Genomic DNA, 25642 nt, shown 5'->3' on the forward strand with positions numbered 1-25642 from the left:
GTTACTACTCAACCTCAATGTGTTCAACCTCCGTACCAGGACAGTATCAACCTGGTCAAGCTGCCCAACAAACCGTTTAACCAGTATCAACCGTATCCTGGGTACAACTTATCAACCACCTCAACAACACCCCAGTACGGTCCGGTTAATCCTGGTTTTCCAGGAGGATATAATATCCCCAATGCGAATCCTGTTCCTAGTTATCCTGGATATCCTCCTCCTGGGGCTGGTATTGTGACTCAGAGTTTCCGAGATCCTAACCGGCAGTTACCATTTATTGCGACTTTAGATTTACCCGACTTGACGCGCCTAACGAACGATCCAATTCAATATCTTCCAGTTCTGGCCGCCAATGCCAAATAAGTTGCCCAGCGATATACCCAAGTTCGAAGGAAGTCTGGAGAGGATCCGTCTAATCACGTGATGACTTACCACCTCTGGTGTGCATCAAATTCCATCTCAGATGATTCTATCCGCTTACGTCTTTTCCAGCGTACACTCATTGGTCTCGCAGCCAAGTGGTACATTGAGTTGCCACGGGCTTCTTTTTACAACTTTAGCCAGTTAGCTACTTCATTCTTAACTCATTTTCAGTTACCAGTCAGATACGATAATGGTACAGAATTATTAACTTCGCTAAAACAATCGACATCCACGTACATTTCTGATCACATCCATGAGTGGAGACGTCGAAGGAGATTAGTGAAAGTTTTTATCCCGGACCAAATTTTAGCTGAATGGTTTGTAAAATCATTATTACCAAGAATTACTGAAGATGTAGCTAAGGCCGGCGTAGTTACTGAGGAGCAAGTCATTGCTCAGGCACAATACCTTGACTTAGTTTATACTCAGTCGGGTACGTTACACGAGAAAATTCCGGATCTTCCGAAGTCAAACCAAATCGCTGCTGCTCCTTCGGGATCTCATGCCGCTGATGGTATGATCGGTATCGTGACTACGAAGAGTAAGAAGAAGTCTTCCAAGACCTCCAATACTCCAATTATCACTTTGCCTGATTCTCCGACAGGAGAGTCTTCTCCTCCTGAACTTACCGCCGACATTCACGCTGTAGAGTCATCTACGGCCAAATCCAAAAACGGTGGAAAGAAGAAAGGAAAGAAGAAGGCTAAAGCAGACAAGGCTCCAAAGGAGAAAACGGAAAAGTCGGAAACTAATGACGAAAAGCGCAAACCTCGTTATCCTTGTCTCATTTGTGAAGAAGATCATTTTACGAGAGACTGCCCTCATCGGGCCGAGGTAGTGAAAATAGTTAAAGGTTCTCCGACTCCTGCTGTGTTAAAGAATCCATTCCCCGAGCAGGAAAATAAGATGATAGGTTCTTCTTCGAATGCCAGTGAAGAACCCATTTTGATGATGTCTCATGTCAGGATTGCGACTCGATCGCAAGATTATGGTAGTAAGGCTCCTGTTGATGGTAAAGAAGCAGAATCTTCTACTCTAACCCATCAACCTCAGCTCCTGGTTCCGATCCACTACAGATCGAAAAACCTAACCCAGACTTAGTGATTAAGCCGCCCGCCAAGGGTGTACTTCGAAGGTCTGCTTTCAATCCACATGCGAGAGCAGCCCAGAATTACAACATTGTTGAAGACTTAGCTGTTTCACCTTCAGCAATGTCGGCACTCGAAGTGCTGCAATCATGTCCAGCGCAACGAAAATTGCTTTTGTCGGCTATTGGAGCTGTCGATGTTCAGGACCCGAACCTAATGATCTTTGATCTAGAAAGTAGTACACCGCGTCTCCCCCATCAAATGGCTTTCAAATTCCAGTGATAGTCAAAAACAGGCCTATTCATCGGACTGTGATTGATGAGGGAGCTTCTACGTGTATTATGTCGATTCAATGTTGGAGATCGCTTGGTTCTCCTTCGTTGAACCAATCCCCCACCATCCTTAAGGCCTTTGATGGCCGTGGGTTCCGTCCGTTTGGTATTCTACAAGAATTGCCTATAGGGGTCGAAGGTAAAACCGTTAGTCTGGATGTGGAAGTGGTTGATGCCCCTCTAGACTACAACCTTCTTTTGGGTCGAAGTTGGTCATATGCTATGACAGCGGTCGTTTCATCGGTCTTCAGAGTCATTAAGTTTCCACATAACGGTAAGATCGTGACTATTGATCAGCTGACATACTTTTCATCCGACCCAACCTCTTCAGAAACTATCCAGCATGTTGGTAAAACGACAATCCCTTATAGGGACATTGGTGTAGGTTTAGTTAAGGATTCCGGTTTACTGGGAACTTTTCCTCTCCCTCCACTCAATGCAGACCCTTCGTTCGCAACAATTCATATGATCACGTCAGAAAACATTATTTATGATGATCCTTGGTATGTTCCCTCTGACTCTGAGCTAGACTCACTCGGTGATGTTATGCCGTTGAGTCCGTATGAGATTGCTTATGAAGCTCTTATGTCTTTTACCGACTTTCATTCAACCGACCAAATGAATGTGGTCAGTGAAGAGTCACTTTTCACCTCACCCTTAGAACGGATAACGTTTCCCGAAGAAGTGTCATCTGACGAACAACTTCGCGAAATCCTAAGTGTAGATGATCTACCATGGGAAGATCTCCATCACAGATCTTCGTTTTTACCTAAGGATGATGCTTTGAAAATGATTTTTCATCTATCTTTACCGCTGAATATGTCAAAGACGCTCAGGATCCAACGAAACATTCTGATTCAGAGCTGAATTTAGGGAATATTTCTCGTACTATTCCCATTGATATTTCAGTGAAGCCCGGAATCAAGGAGAACATTCATATAGGTGCCGCATGTACTGACGAAGAAATTGAAACTTACAAGGCCCTATTCCAAGAATTCCGCGACGTGTTTGCCTGGTCCTACGAAGAAATGCCAGGAATCGATCCTGCCATTGTTGTTCATGAAATCAAAACCTACCCGGATGCTAAACCCATTCGGCAACGGTTGCGTCAGATTCACCCTCGAAAAGCAGCTGCAATCAAAGCCGAAGTCGAAAAGCTGTTGAAAGCAGGTTTCATTTATCCGATCCCGTTAACGGATTGGGTATCGAATATTGTTCCCGTCAATAAAAAACAAGGAACAATAAGAATCTGTATCGATATAGGGATATCAATCGAGCTTGTCCAAAAGACAACTATCCTACGCCTTATATCGATCAAATTATTGATGATTGTGCCGGAAGTGAGATGTTTTCCTTCATGGATGGTTTCTCGGGTTATAATCAAATCAATATTCTACCTGCCGATCAACCAAAAACGGCATTCATTTGTCCATGGGGGACATTTGCTTATTGCAAATTACCTTTTGGCCTTAAGAATGCCGTGCTACTTTTCAACGGGCCATGTCTTATGCATTCATGACATCAAGCACATTGTGCAACCCTATCTCGATGATTTGCCTGCTCATTCTTTACACCGAGCTGATCACCTTGTCCACCTACGAGCAATCTTTATGAGGTGTAGGCATTATCGAATTCGGTTGAATCCCCACAAGTGTGTTTTCTGTATAGAAACAGGTCGATTGCTGGGATTTGTTGTTTCCAAAACCGGCATTCGCGTCGATCCCTCGAAAGTCGAGGCTATCATCCAATTGCCTCCTCCTTCGAGTTTGCGCCAACTCCAAAGCTTGCAAGGGAAAGCAAACTTTTTACGCCGATTCATCCCTAACTACGCCGAGGTCACTAAAGGTTTTACACGGTTGTTGAAACAGAACGTACAATTCTTTTGGGACGAGATTGCTCAACAATCTTTTGATGCACTGAAACACGCGTTGACCCATGCACCGTTATTGCATCCTCCCAACTACAACCAGGACTACTTCTTATACCTCGCAGCTTCGCATTCCACCATTGGAATGGTGTTAGTTCAAGAAGATGAATTCAAGGCAGAGCATGTGATATATTACCTTAGCAGAACCTTAAATCCAACTGAGTTAAAATATTCACATGTGGAGAAATTGGCCCTGGCAGCCGTTCAAGCTGTCCAGCGTTTTCGTCACTACATTCTTCTCCGCAAAACTACTGTTATTTCGGATTGCAACCCTATGATTTATATCTTGACAAAACAACTGCTAGGGGGCAAGTACTCTAAATGGATCGTCATCCTGCAAGAGTTCGACTTGGAGTTTGAGAAGTCCAAGTCTAAGAAATCTTTAGTCTTTGCGGAATTGATGTGTGATTTCCCGAGTGCTGACACAGAGACTGTGGCAGAGGAGTCCATTGCGGACGAATCTTTGTTTCTTATTAGCACTGTAGATCCGTGGTATGGGGATATAATCATCTATCTCCAAACCCAAACCTTCGGCCTGAAGCTTCCAAGAAAACCGTCGAAAAATTCGGTTTCAATCCCAGCAATACAGAATTATTGGAGATACACTTTATCGCCTGGGCAGACTTAGTTTTTCGACGTTGTTTAACTCACGATGAGGCTGAGAGAGTTTTGAATGATTGTCACTCTGGAGCATGTGGCGGTCATATGTCTGGGTATGCCACAGCTCAGAAGGTGTTGCGCGCTGGCTATTTCTGGCCGTCTATGTTTAAAGATTGTATCCTTGCCGTCAGAAAATGCCACAACTGTCAAGTGTTTGATCGCAAGATGCGCGCTCCACCTGCTCCTCTCCACCCTATAATTGCCGCTGGTCCATTCGCCAAATGGGGCATTGACTTTATTACTTGTAACCCTCACTCGGCCGGGGGGCATGCGTATATCATCCTTGCGGTTGATTATTTTACTAAGTGGGCCGAGGCGATGCCTACATTCGACGCAAGCGGCAAGACAGCTGCACTTTTCGTATTCAATCATATCATAACTAGGTTTGGTGTCCCACAAGCAATCATTACGGACCATGGAAGCCATTTTCGAATGTCATGATGACTGAACTTACAAGCCAGCTTGGTTTGCGCCACGATAGCTCTACACCTTATTATCCGCAAGCCAACGGTTTGGTTGAGTCAATCAACAAAGTTCTAGTCGTCATGATTCGACGGATCATTGGTATCCATCGAACGAATTGGCATAACATGTTATTTTCGGCACTATGGGCATATCGAACTTCAGTGAAAAATTCAACAGGTTTCACCCCTTTTCAGCTAGTTTATGGCTTAGAAGCTGTGTTACCTATTGAGTGCGAAATCCCATCACTTCAAATGGCTGTCGAATTACTTCCAGCTACTTCCGAAGAGGAGAAACGGTTGTTATACTTAGCTAAATTAGATGAGACTCGACGTGACGCTACTTTAGCTATCGAGACTCACGCGAAACGAATGAAAGCTCAGTACGATAAAAATGTAAACCCCTCGAAGTTTTTCGGAAGGAGACCTAGTACTATTATATGATCAAGCTAACGATAAGCTAGGTGCTGGAAAATTCGTTCCCATGTGGCATGGGCCCTACATTGTAAAGCGAAAGCTAGCAAAAGGGGCTTATGAGTTAGTTGATTTTGATGGGGACTCTTTGGGCAAACCCAGAAATGGACTTTACCTAAAGAGGTATTATGCTTAAAATGGTGGATGGAGAAATTTTTAGATAGGTTAGATTTCCTTTCTAGCTAGCAAGTGTGTTAGTTTAGTCAGTGTGCTTAGCTTAGCAAGTGTGGTTTTTTCGTCATTATTTTGGCTCATCTTGGTTTTACTCTTGATATTGTAGATGTCGACGCCTCTCCAAACATACATTGGATTTGCTGATGGTGCTTGTCGTAGTACACGGAATATCTCTTCCGCAGCTTGGGTTATCTATTCGCCCTCTGACGAGTTAGTTTCTATGCATGGGTAAGCCTCGGTCAAACAACGAATAACATTGCAGAATACAGTGCAGTGGTTGAATTATTATCCGAATCTATTTCATTTGGAATTCGACGTTTGATTGAGGTTAGATTCTGAACTTGTTGTATTACAGCTTAATAGAGTTTATGCCATTAGAAATCCTGTGTTATTAAGGTTGTTTTTGAGAGTGCGTCTCTTGGAACGTGAATTTGATTACATTGAATATCAACATATTCCAAGGTCTTTGAATACATTAGCAGATGCAATTGCTTCTCAAGTGTTGGACAGACATTTATAATAATCATGCAAGTAAATTTAAAGACATTTCATCATACATGTTAAACAAGATAAGCCGATAATAGTGATATATAGATATAGATAGAAGTGTGTCCAAAAATATATACATCGTCTTCGATCATAGGTTTAACACACCTTATGATCGGCAAAATGATAGTGCAAAAAGTCAAAAATGTCACATGTGACTACAAAAGTGACTAGTCAATCACTGGTGGTGCTCTCTGTACGACACCACTGCGCGGGCTATCTTGCGCAGAAATCTCCTAAACGGTCCAGGGACTGCAACCACGAAGCGCTGAAGCCTCATTGGAATGTCATCCATAGTAGTCTCAGGTATATCTGCCGTGAGACGCTCTAGATCATGCTCCAAATCGGCTAGTACTTCTGCTGTCGCATCCTGTAAGGCCGGTGCCGGTGCAGCTGGATGTCGTCTGTCGTAAGGCCGGAGATTGGCTGGACGCTGTGGTCCAACATCTGCATTTTTAAAATTTTACTGTTACTTTGAGACGATATATATGAAAAATAAAAAATACATAATTAGAAAACTTGTGAAAATGAAAGTACCTCTGTCATCCCATTGTTCTCCCTGTGGAAGAACCATGTCCGGATCACCTCTGAAATCCATTCCGGCATATGGAAAGTCTTGTATCACAAAAAGCTGGCCCTCTAGCCAGTCGAAGTAACTGTCTGAGAATCGAACCACTGCAGCACCCTCGTCAGGATGCCGGGCCATCACCGCAACCCATCGAACAAGCTTTGGCTCCCGAGGACCCAAGTCATCAACAGTGAGTTGCTGAGGGATCAGCATAGGAACTCTCTCCAAGGCAAAGCTCACGACTAGAGGCCCATATCCAAAAGTCTTTAGTCGTCCGTTCTTTGCCTTGGTTAGTTGGCTCTTCATATGAGCCGACACAGCTTCGCACCAGTTGAAGATGGTGCCTTGGTAACAGTCAACTGCCATCCGCATTTGGGATCCGGAAGCAATGTGCAAGGCGGCCGCGCCACAAATCCTAGTGACCGTAAATGCAATAACTCTAAGTTCCGCCAGAGCGATGTGCTTTATCTCTACGCCTTTTTTATGGCGAGTCCCTGGTCTGCACCACTCCTCGCGGAGATCATCAAGGGATTGGCCACCCGGCCTGGTCCCCGCAAGGTTGAGTTGCTCACCTCTGTTTGGCAAGCCAGTGAGAAAGTATACATCCGAGGGCTCTATCTCGAGCTGGTGCCCTCCAATGTAAAAACATTGATCTTGAACGTTCCATCGCTCAACCAGCCATTCCAAAAATCTTACCTGGCCCCTCATGCCCGGTATGGTCCAATATTTGTACAATCCACATGTTCTTAAGGCATCCAGAGAGGGTTGGTGGTTAATCGCAGCTTCATCGTCTTCTACGTGCTCTCTCTCTCTCCAGTCTAACATGTTTTGGCCCCTGCACATCAAAAGTCAATTAGAAATTAATTTGAGAAAATTTGGTGGTTTTTTGAGAGAGTTAGGGTTTTGAAATGCGCCCTTTGCGGAAGACGCACCCCGGCTTTTTAGCACAGGGCGTCCGGACGCAGCTCGCCTGAAGGCGGACTGCGTCCCCAGACCTTTTTCCCGTGTGAGAAAAAGTCGGGGGACGCGGTCCACCCGAAGGGCACCTGCGTCCGCCGAGGGGCGCATTTTGAACCCAAAACCCCCCCAAAAAATGAAACAGAGACCAAAAACAAAAAACTAAACGGATAAAAATGAAGAGTGGGATGTGTAAAATACCTCGGTGAAGCGGCGTTCGATTCCGACGGTCAGATTTTCCGCAGCAACCACGGGAAGTTTCTTGTCAAAAGCTCCTTTTTCAACCTCAACAGTGAAACGGTAAAAATGACATGGTAAAAGGTCTTTTTATAGGTTTTTTGGATGAATTAGTTCATTTTTTACCATGAAAAGATGTTTTCAAATGTATTTTTGCCTATTTTAAACAGGTATGAGTAATGTGTCGCTTTTGTGCAGGACGAAGGGATTTCAAGGGAAATTGTAATTTTTCACAAACAAAATTTCAGAGTCATCTTTTAAGCCCTTTTCTGACTCCTAAAACATGAAAAGATCGCCGAGTGTTTCTTTTTCACTCGTTAAAACGGAATTAAAAGACGGTCCCCTTTTAGCTCTTTTCTGACCGTAAAATCAGGAAAAGATTGCCGGGTTTTTGTCGTTTCAAACTCGATAAGGAAATAAAACGACGTGTCTTGATCGCTTTTTACTTTTCAGGTCAACGATACTATTATGAAAGTACTCCTTGGTCGCAAGATCAAGCGGTTCCCCCAGGTATTATTTTATACTTTTTCGGGCTTGAGGGACACAAATATACGAAAAAGTTCAACGTGGAGTTTCCTTAAGTTTTTCAGACTCTCTAAAAATGAAAAACGCCGAGTTTCTCCTATACTGGGCTCGTTAAACTTTTACAGTAAAGGACCTGTTCAATTACAAACAGGAACGAACCACTCCTTCCTAGGGTTCGCATTTAAACTAGGTTGGACTCGTCCGAAGGATGAGCTTATAATCAAGCATATGTTATCCTCCTCAAGCTTGTTAAAAATAAAGAGGTACTTGCCAGAAATGGTGGGGGAAAAAAGAGAAGAATGAACCTATTTGTCACCTTTTGCCTCAGAAGAAACTTTATTACCGCTCTTGAACACGACACTTTTCATTCACCTGGGTTGGGAAATCTTTTACCTCACAGTTGACTAAATCACTTTGAAAATCTTTAACCGGGTTCAGGGATCAACTTTGAGTTATTCGTCACCAAACCATCTGTTGTGTCGTTATGTGTTCAAGAGGTCTGCAAGCAAAACTTTCATCTGCAAAATACTTGTCATCCATTTGACCATCCCTGAGTCAGTCCTTACAGCAACATTTCTTCAACTTGAACAATGATTTCGTGTTGCAGGCTTGCCTGCAACGGGTCGCTTTCTATCGACATCGACACATTATCTAGAAAGATGACTTAGGAATCGACAGTACCTTGAAGTCTGCATGCATCAATGGCAGGTTTCTCGCCTTTGACGTCAGTTTACATCATTGACTTTCGATCAAAGGATTCCGTGAAGTGTTCGACATCAAAACATCTATTCACATTTCACGGGTTGTGCTTGGTACTTTGAGAACCATTGACATTACTGGTGGTTTCTCTCACGCTTGTTAACAGTTTACATCATTGACTGGTAATCAAGTGGTTTCTACCATGTTCGACATCGAATCATTTAATCACATGGCTAGAATCGTACCAATTCGGGAAGTAGAAGTGAAGACCCTGGATCTAGTTTCTACCATCCAGGCTGCGAGGAGTTTTGTATTCATTATCTATGTAGACTAATCATAAACAGATGGCTGCGTCCATACTGTGTCTACAAAAGTCTATAAAAATGATGTACTGCAAGATCATTCCTGTATCAGAATAGTTAGTCCATTAGTTAAAGTTTTTTTGAATCTGAGTATGGGAATGCCTACCTCAGTGATGATATAATCTTATCCATGTATTTTGTGTTGAAAATTGCAGGTTCCAACCAGGCCATCCACAAGGCAATCCTTGAAATGATAAAGCGCTTCACCCTTCCTAGAATTACAAAACCCTATTCTATTCCAGGCTTCGCACTTTAGGGGGCAATCTGTTACACTAAAAAATGTCACCTTGACTACTTACAGTTAGTATGGCTCCAATCAACAAGTCATGCTACCCTCTTAGGCAAGTCTCATGCCTCTGTTATCCATCTCAAACTCAAAGAAGAGAGAAAGTCTTGTAAAAATCATGTTTATCTCTGGGGTCGCAGGTTCTCTCTAGCCTTACCTGCGGGGACGCTGACCATGTTCACAAAATATGCGTCCATGGACGCTCTGTATGTTAAGGGACAGGTGCGTCCCTCTGTAAAAGGCAAAATGCGCGAGTTTTATCTTGAAAAAGTTACTTGTGGTTACTTCTAGAACATTCTAGAGGTCGGTTTGATGAAATGGATGCGCCTCCAGTTGGTTCATGTATCTCTATTAAGGGGGAACTTATCCCATCAATAAGGGAGCTATCCCACCCATAGAGGGGGATGATCCCATTGATAGTGGACCTGAATAACCTCTTTACAGCACTATAAATGAAGGCATTGAGCCAGAAGGAGAGGAGGTTGGAGCTATACATTTTCTTTGGGTAAATGCTGCAGGATTTAGGTCTTCCATTAGAGCCTTTGTGAGGAGAGATTGTCTTCACTTGATTCTACTTGGGAGAGGGTGAGCTTTGTCAAAGTAGAGGAAAACCCTTGATGGACCCTGGGAGGAACTTGCACAACACCAAGGCCAGGTTGTAAGAGTTTCTTTGTTTCGTTATTAATACAAACTGGTTTATTTTTCTCAATAGCTTGTGTTAATGAGTTATTTCATGTGTTCCTTGGTCTGCATGTTGAATATATGTTTTATTATATGAAATGCAAGTGCTTGGTAATTGTTTGATTGTTTGTGGTTGCAGGAATTGACTTGAAGGAGGAGCTCATCCGGATCGTCAAGAACGGACTTCAACAACAGCGTTTTGGAATAAGGTAAGCCTAAACACTTGTAGTTTTCATGTTGTAAAAGGTGTATTTAGAGAAAGATCACTCCATTTTGTCTTGTTTGTCATTAGAATGTCTTAGACTTCTAGGAAGGTCAGTCGTGTCCGCACCCTTGACAGATTCCGTGTGACAGACCCTAAGATAGGATGTGATGATCTGTGAGAAGAGGTCGAAAGTGTCAGTGAAGAGAAAGAAGGTCGAGTGTTGAATGAATGTTTTTGAGAGCAGAGGTTCAAGATAAATGTGATGCTAATGTGTGGAAAAAGTGTTGAAAAGTTGAGTGACTATTGATGATTAGAATAGTAGCCTATTGTAGAGTGAGCAGAGGATAAAGAACAAAGCTGATATCAGATATAATGGCTTCCAATTACAATAAACATTGAGTTCCTTATTGAGTGTAGTTTCGAGCCGTCATATAGGAAGTTGGTGCTTTCATATCTAGTGGCTGCTTAGGAATGCTTGGGTGTTGGTGCGTCTTGCAAGTTGGTTCTTGCATAAATCCAAGGAGATCCAAGCTAGTGCTTGCAATAAATCCATGAAGTTGGTGCTTCAAATGGTGCTTCTGGTAGGCTAATCAGGTGTCTGCAAAAGGAGGGAGTTAGTGCTTCTTGCTAGTGGGTGCTAAAAAAAAATCAAAGGGAGTCGGTGCTTCCTACGAGTGATGGCTCACAAACAAGATTGATGTGATAGAGTAGGTGTTATTATTTTACATCAATAACAACAACAAGATTTTGTGGTTTTTTCCCGAAAGGGTTTCCACGTAAAAGTTGTGTCCATTAGGAGACTTTTGAGGTCTAAAATGGACCTCCTAAGTAAAATGTACAACCAAAATAAAATTTATAAGAACCAATAGGATTCTAGATGATGATGTCAACCATGAGGGATGATTCACAATTTATGGAGTAAAAAGTAAAAAGATTAAAAAGTAATAAAATAATAAAACTACTTTTTCAACTAATATTTTCAACTTCTCTCCTAAGTTTTTACTCAGATTCGGAGTGGGAGTACTTGTTGGATGTGAAATTTAATTCCTCATCCAAATAGTACCCATGTTGCATACTTTCGATGGACCTTGCTACACGAAAAATGAGAAATACATGAAAAAACATGATTGTAATCATGTTTTTCATGTATTTCTCAGTTTTCATGTAGTAGGGTGCATCAGAAGTATGCAACATGGGTACTCCTTAGACAAGGAATCAAATTATGCATCTAACGAGTGTTTCCGCTTGAAATTTGAGTAAACCCATAGGGAGATAAGTTTAAAATATGAGTTGAAAAATAGTTTTTTCCTTTTTCCCTCTAAAATTTGATGATGTCATCTAATCTTATTTTATTATTTCCACTATTATTTTATAATTTCCTTAGGAGGCCCATTTTAGACCTCAAAAATCCCTAATGCCATGTATATGGTATTCATGGTGTGTGCTTATATGTTGATTTCATATTGCTGCCACATGATATGTTGTTGTTGGTTATATGGATGGTGGCCAAGTTTGGATAAGAAAAATAAATTGGCATAAAAAGTTAAAATTAGTCTTAATACTAATTCACCCCCCTTCTTAGTATTAACATGTTTCCAACAAATGGCTATAACATTCTTCAAGTTATTGGACACAAGTATTGAACCTGGATGATTTGATAGCAGCCTATGATGTACCCAACCCCGCCTTTCACATTGAAGGAATCAAGTAAATTTTATTTTGTTCAATTGTCCTACTTCAACATTGTCTACACACTCCTTGCAGTTGAATTGCTTGAGTTACAGTGGGAGGATTTCAAAGGGAAACTATCACAAAATAATTTCAAACCCTTTTATCTTCATTCAATCTCACAACCTCAGGTCCCCAGATCTCCTAGAAATGTAATTAAAATTCCCTTACTGAATTCCAACTTCCTGGGTTGTCTCACATTCGTCCCTGCTGCCGCGAATTCCTGGCTATTCTCAAACTTAAACTATAAATAGTAATGGGTTTTCAGTCTTCTGTAATGGGCCACGTTATCTTTAAGAGGAAACCTCACCACACGGTCATCCCCTTGCAAGCCCCACAACCCCAAATTTTTTGTTAAAATACTTCAGAGCTAACTAACCCTTACAACCCCACAACCCCACACTAGTTAGCTCATTTTACTCCACCATAGAATCCAATCTTGTGTTTTCGTGCTTATGTACCCAAAGACACCAAACCTTCTTTACAAGTTTCCAACATTGCGTCATGCTTACTTCATCTCTGAACAATGATGCCCTGCCTCTTGTGATCCGAATTTAAACAAAAAGGCAAAAAATTATAGAGATAACCATAAATACAGAGATGTAGTAGAAATAATACTTCATTTCATTAATGTAAAATATTGATACATGCTTACAAACAAAAATGGAAATAAACTAGCTCGGGTGATGGTAGCTTATCTCTAAGGAGAGATGTGGTGGCTACATGCCTCTGAATCATCTTACAATGAGGCTCGAAGGCCTATTTATTATTGAGAAACAATGGAAAACCCTAAACATCCAAAAACATAACCCTAAGAGATAAAGCGCCAAACTATGGGCCCCGTTTTGGGTAAATTGGTACATCAATTTCCCAAGGTTGTAACTTTGGCATACGATCTCTGTTTGACGTGCACAATACCTCATTAGAAAGATCTATCCAAGGAATACAAATTTGGGATGAGAGACATCAATCCATGGACCCATTTTTTCCCAATTTTCCCAAAAAACTTTGTTTAGGGCCTCAAAATGGCTCCGAAAGTCCAAGACCCGAAAAACTGCTAAAAATAGTAATTTGTGCTACAATTAAGGAAACTGAAAAACTGAAAGAAAAAATGGTGGGGGTCTAAGTGGAATTGGAGGGTGTCCACCAATATCCACCTAGATCATTCCTCCCCCCTTAGGAAGTAATGGTCCCGATTGCGTTGAGTTCCTCCATGAGATGAGGAAACTTTTGTTGAACTTGGTCCCTAGTGAAGAAGTTGGCCTGCTTTGATAACTCAATACAGCTAGATCTTCTGTTGGTGAGCATGATTGATCTACGTGTCCATGATTGGATCAGTTGCAGCTTGTTCCATGCAATCTAGATTTGACTCTATTGGTGTGAGCTGTTTTGCAATGTCGAATGTGTCTAGTAATGATGGAAAGTATGGCCGAAGGTGGTCCACATTGAACACTAGGTGTAGGCCAAGCAATGGGGGAATACTGAGTTCAAATGCATTATCTCCCATAGCCTTGGTAATGGTGTAAGGACCATATTGGAGTGGTCTAAGTTTCCGATAGGCTTCAATAAGGCGTTCCTTTTGCAAATTCAACTAGACTTTGTCGCCCACCTAAAACTTGTGTGGCACTCGATGTTGATCATGTCACTTCTTGTACTTGGCATTTGATTTCTCAAGAATGTCATGGACTTGGTGGTGCATATGTTGGATGTTCTCAATGAAGTTGTTTTCCTTATCTGTTTGGGACTAGACATGAGCCAAATCTGCCTCAGTAGCTGCAAATAGCATAGCCACTTCAATGGGACATAGTGGCTAGAATCCCAAGCCCACCTGAAAATGGTTGTAGCCAGTCAATGTGGAGAGCTCGGTTATAGCTGTGTTGAACATAGGGGAGGCTCTCATCCCATGTACATGGATGCTTTGAGTTGTACATGTGCAAAATGTGTATTATCATCCTATTGACAACCGCTATCTAGCCATCAGTTTGAGGATGGAAGGCTGTGGACTTAGTGAGTTTAGTGTCCAGCATCGACCAAAGAATGGACCAAAATGTACTGAGGAAACTGCCATCCTGATCTAAGATGATAGACTGTGGGATCCCAAAGTGTACCCACACTCGTTCAAAGAAGAGCTTAGCAGTGGCTTCTATTATGATATTCTTCTTGCAGGCTACCATAATGACCATCTTCGAACACAAACACACAATCATTTCCATGCTTTGTAGAAGGAGGGCCCGACATGCAATCCATGGATATGGATTCCCAAGGTCAATTAGGGGTAGGCAGTAGAGTATAGAGGCCTTGATTCTTGATGGTCAGTGTGGCATTGGCATAGGCAGTGCAGGATCTGATGTACTTCCCGACATCATGTTGAAGATTCAGCCAATAGAAATACTTCTATAGTACTGCCACCATTTTCTCGACCCTGAAATGCCCAGCAGCCCAACTGTAATGTGCTTCCCAAATCGTCTTGGCACGCTCACTTGAAGGAACGCAAAGGTGACCCAAGTGGTATAACGAGGCATCTTGGAGGTGAAAATATGGAAAATGCTGACCCTCCAAGAGTGTCTGGTATGTGTGGCTGAATTCTGGGTCTCTTTTATAGAGAAGTGGCCAATCAGAAGTCTCGTGCCCACAAGAGTTTAGCACGATGGTTAATGCCATGCTTGGTGGTCGACTGAGGAAATATGCAACATTATTGGTGCTTCCCTTCTTATACTTGATATTCAAATGGAAATGTTGCAGGTATGTGGGCCACTTCTGATGGTGATCATTTTGCAACTTCCCTTGGGTCTGTATGAACTTTAGGGGTCGATGGTCTATGTGGATGACCATTTCCTTCCCCAAAATGTAATGCTTCCAATGTCGGTCGGCCTACATAATGGAATACATCTCTTTGTCATAAGTGGGATACTTTCGGACTGTGTCTGAAAGTGTCTCACTGTGATATGCCACTCGATGTCAGTGTTAAGTAAGGAATGCCCCAATAGCATAGTCAGAGGCATCTGTCTCGATCTCAAATGGTTGTTGCAAGTTTGGTAATGCGAGCACTGGTGCCAAGCAGAGGTGATGTTTCAACTCTGTGAATTCCTTCTTTTGAGATTCAAACCAAAAGAATTTTTCTTTCACTCCTCCCTTGGTGACTTGACTCAACGGCCAAGTGATATGAGAAAATCCCAACACGAACCTGTGGTAGAAGTTGGAAAGACCCAGAAAGTTGCGTTGCTCTGTCAAAGTGGTTGGAGATGGCCAATCCCAAATGACTTGGATCTTGGCTAGATCCACATGCACCCATCATTCATCAATAATGTATCCTAGATACTGAAGTTGGGTCATGCCAAAAGTGAATTTCTCCAAACTGGCACATAACTTGTGTTTCTGCAGTGTTTGTAGAACCTGTCGGATATGGTGGAGGTGCTTTTCCCAACTCTAGCTGAAGATCAGGATGTCATCCAAGTATACCACTACAAATGAGTTGGTAAATGGCCACAAGAAGTCATCCATTAGCCTCATGAAGGTTGCAAGAGCATTCGTCAACCCTAAAGGCATAACCAACCATTTGAAAAGGCCCTCCTTGGCTTTGAAGGTAGTCTTCCACACATCAGAGGGTTCGATTGGTACCCGGTGATATCCTGACTTCAAATCGATCTTGCTAAAATGTCTTCCCCCCTTCAGTTGGTCCAGAAGGTCATCAATTTGTGGGATCAGGTACCTATTCTGGACAGTGATCTTGTTCAACGCTCGATAGTCAATACAGAGTCTCCAAGTCCCATCCTTCTTCTGTACCAACAAGATCAGGCTCCCACAGGGCAATGAACTCTGTTGGATGTGATATTTCTGCAGCAGCTCCTGAATCTACCACTTGATTTCATCGTTCTCTAGAATGGAGCACCGATAGATTGGTCCATTGGGCAGCAGTGCACCTGGGGTCAGATCGATGGAGTGCTTGACCTGACAGTGCAGAGGAACCCCTGCGGGGGAGGTGAAGATGTCCTCGTACTCCTCCAGGACCTTTTCCATCTGTAGTTGTCGTTTGGATGGGCCCTGTATGGAGGTCATGGCCACTGTCTTCTTCTTTCCTTTAGGGCGTATCATCAAGAAAACAAATTTCCTAGTTTTGGAAATGAGCTTACTGCATTATTTTGCAGTAACAAAAGAGATGGCGGTAGGTGGTGCTACCTCTAGTGTCCTGTACAACTTATTTCACAAAGTAACAATAATAGCACAAGGACTTGACTCATACACAACATGTCACTTCCACAAGTATGCTTGGCCTAATAATACATCACAAACATCAAGGGGAGCAATGCCACACAATACCTCATCTATGAAGGGCTTGATGTTGTATGGAAGGCGACACTGTTGGTTCACGCGAAGATCCCGTCCTTGGTGAAGCCACCTGATGGTGTATGGTTGTGGATGTGCTATGGTCAGTAAGCCATGCTACTTCACGATCTCTGCAAAAATTAGGTTCTTTTGGCTCCCACTATCAACAATGAACTGTAAAGGGAAGCCCTTTACCCACATCTGGGAGTGGAAGAGCCCATCCTCCTCCTCTGGATCTTCAGGTTCCTCCATCTGGATATTCATGGTGGCAATGGTGGCATTGGGCTCTGCATTGATAACCTTTTTCCCTTTGTCATTCCCATTATCAGTTTCTGACTCAAAGTCAGAACATGCATCTGATTCTGAAGACTTTAGCTCAGTGACTAGTGATTGCTTGGCCCGACACTCGTGTTGTGAGTGGAGCTCTTATGGAACTCACACCACTTTCCCGTGTCCTTCTTTGTCTTCGTGGTGTTTTTCTTTGCTTGCAGCTTTGGCAGGTTGTCCTGGGCCACCCCGCCTTGGCTTTGTCCTTTGTTCAGTGGTTTGGGGGTACCTTTCCCTTGCTTCAGATTTGTAGATCCAAAGTCTCTCTTCTTCTGTTTAAACTTATGCTTGATCTTGATAGCGTATCGGTATGCCTTACTGAGTGAGGAGATGTCCAAGAACTCCATCTCATCATGGATGTACCTGTGTAGGTAGCCACGGTATTTGAGAACCAAATGTAGCTCAAAATCCTTGATACCCAACTTTGTGTGAAGGGTATGAAAAATATTGGTAAACTCTGGCATGCCTTGGTCCCTTCCCTGCCGCAATGTGGTCCACTTTATGTATTTATCCTCATAGCTTCTAACAAGGTAGTACTGCTCCTTGATGGTATTCCAGAATGAATTCCAAGTGGGTGTGGCTAAAAAAAATGAGGCCATACTTTCATCCTTCTGTTCGCAGTAGGTTTTCCACCAATCCTTGACGTGTGGGGAAACTTTGAGAAGGGCGAAAGTAATCTTTTCCCGGCTGGAAAAATAATGAATAGAAAAATAACCTTCTAACAAATTTAACCATTTATCTACAACATCTGCATCTATCTAACCCTCAAATATGGAAATGTCAAAGTTAACTTGTACCGACCCTGGGTAGCCACTAAAGGATCTGGGCAAAGTTGTCGATCATCACATTGCTTTGTCATTCGAGGGCCTCTTCGAGCAAGAGTTTGATAGGATCTATTTCCCCCTCATATTTTTTTTCATCTGCCATGGGAGGTCATCGGGATTTGCGAGGTTGGTCTTGCAAAGGTTCGACCAATTCAAGCCCTAACTCCTTATATCCCAACCTCATTATGGACATGCAAAGAAAAATAGAGAAAGAGCATACTGCTCTGATACCACTGATCTAGATTTAAACAAGAACGCAACAAATTACAGAGATAACCATAAATATAGAGATGCAATAGAAATAATACTTCATTTCATTAATGTAAAATACTGAAATGTGCTTACAAACATAAATGGAAATAAACTAGCTCAGGCGATGGTAGCTTATCTTTGAGGAGCGATGTGGCGGCTACATGTGTCTAAACTATCTTACAATGAGGCATGAGGGCCTATTTATTGTTGAGAAACAATGGAAAACCCTAAACATCCAAGAACTTAACTCTAGGAGATGAAGCGCCAAACTATGGGCCCTGTTATGGGTAAATTGGTACATCAACTTCCTGGGGTCGTAACTTTGGCATACGATCTTTATTTGACGTGCACAATACCTTGTTACAAAGATCTATCCAAGGAATACAACTTTGGGATGAAAAATAGTAGACCATGAACCCATATTGCTCCCAGTTTTCCAAAAAAGCATCGCTTAGGGCCTCAAAACGGCTCTGGAAGTTCAAGACCCAAAAAACTACTAAAAATAGTAAAATGTGCTACAATTAAAGAAACTGAAAAACTGAAAGAAATAATGGTGGGGTTCCAAGTGGAATTGGAAGGTGGCCACCAATATCCACCTGGATCATCTTGTCATGTTGGAGGAGAGAGACAGGGTCCCTCGATCTTTGGTTTTTCAAGTGATCTCCTTTGTAAATTATTTCAGTACCCGAAGTGACCTTCTACCTACCAATACCCAAAGACCTCAATCATGACACTTTTAAGAAATTATTTTGATAAAAGGTTACGAGGTTCTAACCTTCTGGGACTCTAACACTTTGGGCTTTGTTCCCACTCAAATAAATCTCGTAACATTTTTTTAAATAGGCTACCGAGATTCGAGTTCTCTAGGCTAAACCACCTTCAACCCCTCCTTTTGAATGACGAATCTAGATAATTGAAATAAGTTCCTATCATTGTCTTGTGAGAGTCCCTGACCCTGACACTATTTCAATTTGAGTCCCCAACACTTGATTATAACAACTTACGGGATCCAAGATTTCTGGCCACATCATCACCCTCCTGACCAATAGGGTAAAGGGGGGAATCTGGCCCTGCAAATAGGAAGATTTTATGGTTTAGGGTTTTGACCTTAAAAGGGTTAAGGATATCCGATCCTTCCAATAAATTTAGGGCTTCACTCCTTTAAGCCTCAACAAATATTTCGTTATTATTTCCACCATGACTTGGTCAAGGTACTTCAACTCTACCTCATGTAATGTCTTAGAAAAGGATCTATGCAATCTCCTCGGGGATAAGATCTGTGACTGCCTAGGCTTACTCAAGCCAATGTTCTCGACCATGGATCTGTCTTAGAGGTCTAGTAGACCTCTAGGTCTGCATCAAAGTTTCATGATGATTCCCATGGTTGATTAGGGTGTTCCACATCGTTACCCATCCTAATCTTGGGTGATATATTCTTCAATATTTTCTTAGTCCATGGGTCTTCCTTGCCCTTGGGTAGGGAATTCCACACATGGCGGCATAGGTGCTCCTACATCTATTACTGACCACACGCTTATCGCAGGCTCTTGAGAGGTTCCCACCTCCCCTGCCACACGCCAACAACACTAGAGTCCATTTCAATCCCATGAGCATCTCTATGGCACGACAAAAATATTTCCAATGCCTAACCGACAACACAAAGATGCAACGACAAATACCTAGCCTACTGATAATGCAAGGCTGAAGGCCATTTAGGTAAAATTGATGGGATCGACTGGACTTAGGGGAAGCTTCCCCCAAATTTATTGTGTTGCTTTCAATGTAGCATAACAACTTGTAACTTGACAAACAAATGACTTGTAAGATGATACAGACCCTACTAAGCAGAGGGTCTTCCATGTAATATTCATATTAATAAAGGGTCTCATAACCGAGTGTTTTTCAAGTTTTATTCCAAAATCTCATGACTCTCGCTATGACTTGTAACACTTTCTATTATTTCTTTGTTAAGTTATTTATGTGTTGCCTTCCACATTGTTAAATATGTATGTAGATTAAGGTTCAATTGAGCATTATGGATTAGTCTTTATTATCATGTGGTTGGTCGCACATCTTATGCATCAAACTTTCTATGTTTACCATCAATAAATTATCACACAACATTTTTCCTTCAGATTCAACACACATACATAAATATAATCAACACATATATCAATGACATATACCCACATAGATGCACCACATATGAAAGTATTAACAACATAAATGTAGTCCCTAAATCTAGAACCATTACTGACAACAATGCAACATGGTCCATTAAAAGGTAAAAATGCATACACAGACACTTATCTTTGAACTTGAACGACAACACATATGCAAGAATTAACAACATAAATGTAGTCCTTGAATCGAGAACCATTATTGACAACAATGCAACATGGTCCATTAAAAGGTAAACATGCATACGTAGATACTTATCTTTGAACTTGTATAGAAACTGAGTCTGGGACAAGGACTCTCCACCCACCCATAGACAGCTACAACCATGTTTACTTTCAATTGTCACCCCTGAGCCAGATTCTAGAGTATGGAAGAAATGCTTTCTTCCGGGACTAACACACCAGTTGACAACCAAAAAAGGGACTCTAGAGGAACTCCTTCCTCAATCCCACCAACTGGCTACTACTTTATTTGTCAACACAGGGAGTCCATAGGTGCCCCACCTCACCCCCAAGTGCACACACAGTGATTCACCCCCTTCTAGGGAGTTCAGAAACCACTATACCAATAGGGTAGTAACCACAAGTTTTAATTCAAGTCTTCCTCTGCTTCTGCTTTAGCGTGACCTCATCCCAAGATGTTATTGGGATCCAAAATTTATATCTCAACCCACAACCTCTACGGGACCCAAGGTATTTCAGGGCTCCAGATATTCCAACCCAACCCACAACCTCTAGGGACCCAAGCTATTACAGGGCTCCAGATATTCCAGCCCAACCCATAACCTACAACGACCCAAGATGATATAGGGCTCCAGAGACCTCTATCTCAACCCAAAGCCTCCAAGGACCCAAACTATTATAGGTCTCCAGGGATCCTATCCCAACCCATAGCCTCTAGGGACCCCAAATTGTTATAGGTCTCCAAAGATTAGCATCTCAACCCACAATCTCCAGGGAAAGAGAACCAATCCCCTTATCTTCTCTTTAGCGTTTCCTGTTGAAAGCTCTCGCAATATTTCCAATTCCTCCTTCTTTGTATACCCTCACTTGCCTCTCCCTCCTTTTTAAAAAAGGTATCTTCTTCTATGTTGCATGAATTTCCCAATGGGTTCTCCCTTCTTTTTTTATCCTTGTTGCATTTACTATGTGTAGGTTTCTTCCTCTACACAAGAAACCACAACATCCCAAGCAAGCAATTCTCCTCCCCATCTCTAGAATCCATGCCCCTTGACTCAGTACCTTTTTTTTATTTCAAATATTGTATAATATTTACAATATATTTACAATGCATCTTATGCGGAGACCTTGGGTGGGGTTGTCACATAAAGGCACTCTACACTCGAGTATGGGGGAGATGTAAAGTGGTTGTAAATGAGTGTAAACATTTAAATGTTCGCTCAATATGAGAGAAACATCGTAGTATCAGTAAAATGAAGCATTAAATCAAAGAATAATAATAATAATAATAATAATATAATAATAATAATAATAATAATAATAATAACAATAATAAAGAATAATGTGGAATTAATTAAAATAAGAATAATTAATAAAAATAATAAATCCATTCAACTCAATTTGTTATATTGTAATTTTGTTTTTATTAATAAAATTACAAACATTTTTCATGAGGAAAAATCATAATATACATATCAGAATAAAATACATTCAAATAATAATGATTTTTCAGAACATATAATTAAAAAAACATCTAGATATAAAAATGTGAAATATATATATATATATATCTGTATGAAATATATATGAAATTTATATAATAAAATTTATTTGATGTTAAGAGATATAATATATATATATATATATATATATATATATATATATATATATATATCTATATATATAACCATTATATCTTTTAACATCAAACAAAATTTATTGTATAAATTTCATTAATAAGCATATAAAAATTCAATATTTACAATTATATATATGTGTGTGTGTGTGTGTGTGTGTGTGTGTGTGAGAGAGAGAGATAAATTAGAAAACATCTAACTTGTTGTAGCTAACTAGCACCCTCTGGCACAAGTTCTTCGGGAGATAGAGAAAGCTTCCTAGAGACAGCCTTTGGGTTGATTGTAGACCAGTGCCTAGGAAATATTAAATAGAGGAGTTCTTAAGAGATTATTTGTGAGGGGTTTTCAGTGCTCCAATTGTCACGCAAAACGGTGAAAGGAGGCGCTTGGTTCAATAAGCCTTCATGAGGTAGATTCAAGCCAACTCGTGGATCCAAATGCTGGGGGTATATTGGGGAAATCTCAAAGAGAAATGAATTCTTCTTTTGGTGGCCGACACAGGAAAATGAGACAGCTTAAAACTGAATTTTTAATAATGGTGGAGAGAAGGAGAGGAAGGAGGGAAATAGATGCACAGGGCTATAACAAATAGAATCCTAGGCAGCATGTTCCAGCAGAAAGTGGAATTCGATGGATAGGGTTGTAAACAACACAAAATCCTAAACCATGGTTTTTCATTGAAATGATAGAAATAGAGGAGTGAAAAGGAAGGTTTTCAAATCAAACATGACATGGGTATCATTCTCTCCCAAAAGCTAACATAGATCTAGACTAATATAGGTTCTATAGGTTAATCAAATGCACAAGTAAATATGTAATTTTACAGGTATGGAAATGCTAGTGAATAACACATATAGGTCTGTGATAAACATAGGTATTGTCTTCTATGAGTAGCTAAGATAAATCCATAGAATGAAGAGGAACCACCTTCATTCACTATACTATTTCAAAGGAAGAAAAACATAGATGAAATGAGATTACTGAGAGGAACATGATGCACACTAATCATGCTTGGAATCAATAGGGAAACACCATTTATCTCAAAGGGTGCAAATAACCAATCCATACATTCAACAAGATATCAGTGAACACCCCATGAATAAACATATTAGGACCAAATGGCATCATAGAACTCAGACCTTGTGGGTGAGAAATTCTGGAACCTTTTTATAATGTTACTTTCCCCTATTTATAAGAAGAGGGGGAGATATAATTATTGTTACAAAATATCTCAGCAAAAGGCTATCTATCTGATGTACTAGCTACCTCGGCCTGTGATAGCTCTTGTTGCCTAAAAATATTATAATAGGGATATTCTCCCTTTCTTGGAAATAAATGCTAACTTTAAAACTAATAAAATAATGAGAAAAGGAAAAGATGAAGGAGGAGGTGTCCCCTTGCTATTCCAGTGGAGGCCCCTGATCAAGCCATGACCCTGCCGAGATGCGTTCCACTGTTTCTCTGCTAGCTTCTATCATTTATGCCTTCACTACATGAATAACATGTTCAGTGGAGGAGGGATGGAGTGTGTCTGGGCAGTCCTTCATTGTTGATTTGAAAATGGGGCACTAAAGACTTCTTGTCATACTTACAAGAACCTCTCCCACTCCAAAGCTTATATATTCCCAAGATCTATGCTTATGATTAACCAATTGTGGAATTAAAAGTGCTTGAAATAGGTGTATGCTTGTGTTTTCCTTTAAACTGTCTAATGCCTTAAGTTCTGTTTCTTATGCTAATATTTAATAACATGTAATAGTAAAACAATGCAGCAAATAAACAAACACATAAGATGCAAATATAATATGGAGTTCACCCTAATATCTTGGGCTACATCTCCTTGAGCTCTAGTCAACTCGACTTGGTTCTTTGGGATTATGGCTAAATTCTTTTACAAGCTCCACACTTAACTCCATTGGTTTACAACTGAAGCTATGGGTTTAGAATACCATCTTATCCTGCTGGTTGTCCATACTCTGCAGACAGATCTAGGCTTCTCTGGACTAGATTCCTTCAATCAGTGCTCTGAGATATCTTGAGCTCTAGCTTGCACCAACTCCCTTAGAATTCTGTATTGTCTCTCGAACTCCTTCTTCTGTCTTCAACACACATCAGACATCAGCAATAGCTTGACCATTTGATCTCTTTGTTGTTTTTCCTCCAACCTATGGTGGCTTCTACCTCTGGCTCTCAACTCTGGCTCTTGGCTCTTGGCTGGCTCTCAACTCTAGCTCTTGGCTCTTTTGCTCTTGGCTCTAGCTATTTGGCTCTAGCTCTTTGGCTTTGCAACTATGCTGCGCTCAAGCTCTCCAGCAGTTGCGCTCTTCTCTCCCAAGAAAGATTGGCTTTTTTGCTTGGCTCTCTGGCCTTTGATGAATCTTCCAACTCTGTGGCTTCCATCCATTCCTCTATCCCCAATCATGAGGAATCATCCCTTTGTCTCTGTGACTGGCCTTCTGGCTCTGTGGCTCTCTGTGTATAATGCATTCCTATTACAATGCATCATTGTTACAAAATGCCCGCTTACAGTGTGGTACAATTATTTTATAACAGGGAGAATTACAAAGGAATCGGCAGCCTCTTTCCAGGACAAAATCATTGAAATAACCATATTTCCAATACATAGAGAATATACATGGAAATACACTATCGGGTGCAAAAACCGGACTTCAACTGGAATGCAACTGCATCTATAAACCTATCGGGTCCATTTCTTTATCGCATATCACCAATCGCATGGCGTAGGCCAAAACAACCCAATACATGGGAAATACATAGAAATCCTGTAATTCCAGATTTCAAAATTTATGAAATCATGTCCATAATTCCCATCGGGTCCGCCTTTTATTAGCATATCACAATGTGCATTGGCACTTTGTATTGGGGATCATCGATCAAATCAGGACCATCCATTCTTTTTTTGATCCGGCGGTTGATATCGCACATCGCATATCGCTATCGCTATAGCCTGAGGGTTCTTTCCATACACCATGGAACATGCCAACACCGATCTACCGATCCGATCATCACAATCGCAAGTCGCAAGTCGCATGGCCCTTAGCACTATCTCCTCTAATCACCAATCGCCAACACCGATCATCGCATATCGCAATCGGCTCCGCTTGGGTCCTGATATTGTTCTAAGGCCTACCTCCGATGCGATATGTTGGAGATCACTAGTGGGGGAGTCCTTAAGCATTTGGTATAAGTCCTCCTTTTAACCCTTCTGATGTGATATTTCCATATAAGGCCTTAAGCCCATTTTTATAAGAATTTTGCCTCCTTTTCAAAGGAAAATGGGCAAACTTCTTATTACAATAACTTCATCATCTGAAGTCCATTTTAGCCCATTCTAATTGCATTAGATTTAGATTTAAAATATCTATGCAATGAGACTATTTTCAAAAGCATCCTTTGACTTTCATTTTTGAGTAAAAAGTCATCTAGGATCATTTTCTGATCACACCTTCCCACTAAAATATTTTGGTCTCCAAAAGTCTGATATACTAATTTGAATAGTAGGTGAGAGTACAACACCCTCTTCTTTCAGCCTTCATACACTTGCCTTGCATAGTGCCTATGAACC

Source organism: Pinus tabuliformis, chromosome 3_2 (assembly GCF_031772625.1).
Source record: "Pinus tabuliformis cultivar Carrire ecotype Pingquan chromosome 3_2, CPIR1, whole genome shotgun sequence".
In the NCBI taxonomy this organism is placed as follows: Eukaryota; Viridiplantae; Streptophyta; class Pinopsida; order Pinales; family Pinaceae; genus Pinus; species Pinus tabuliformis.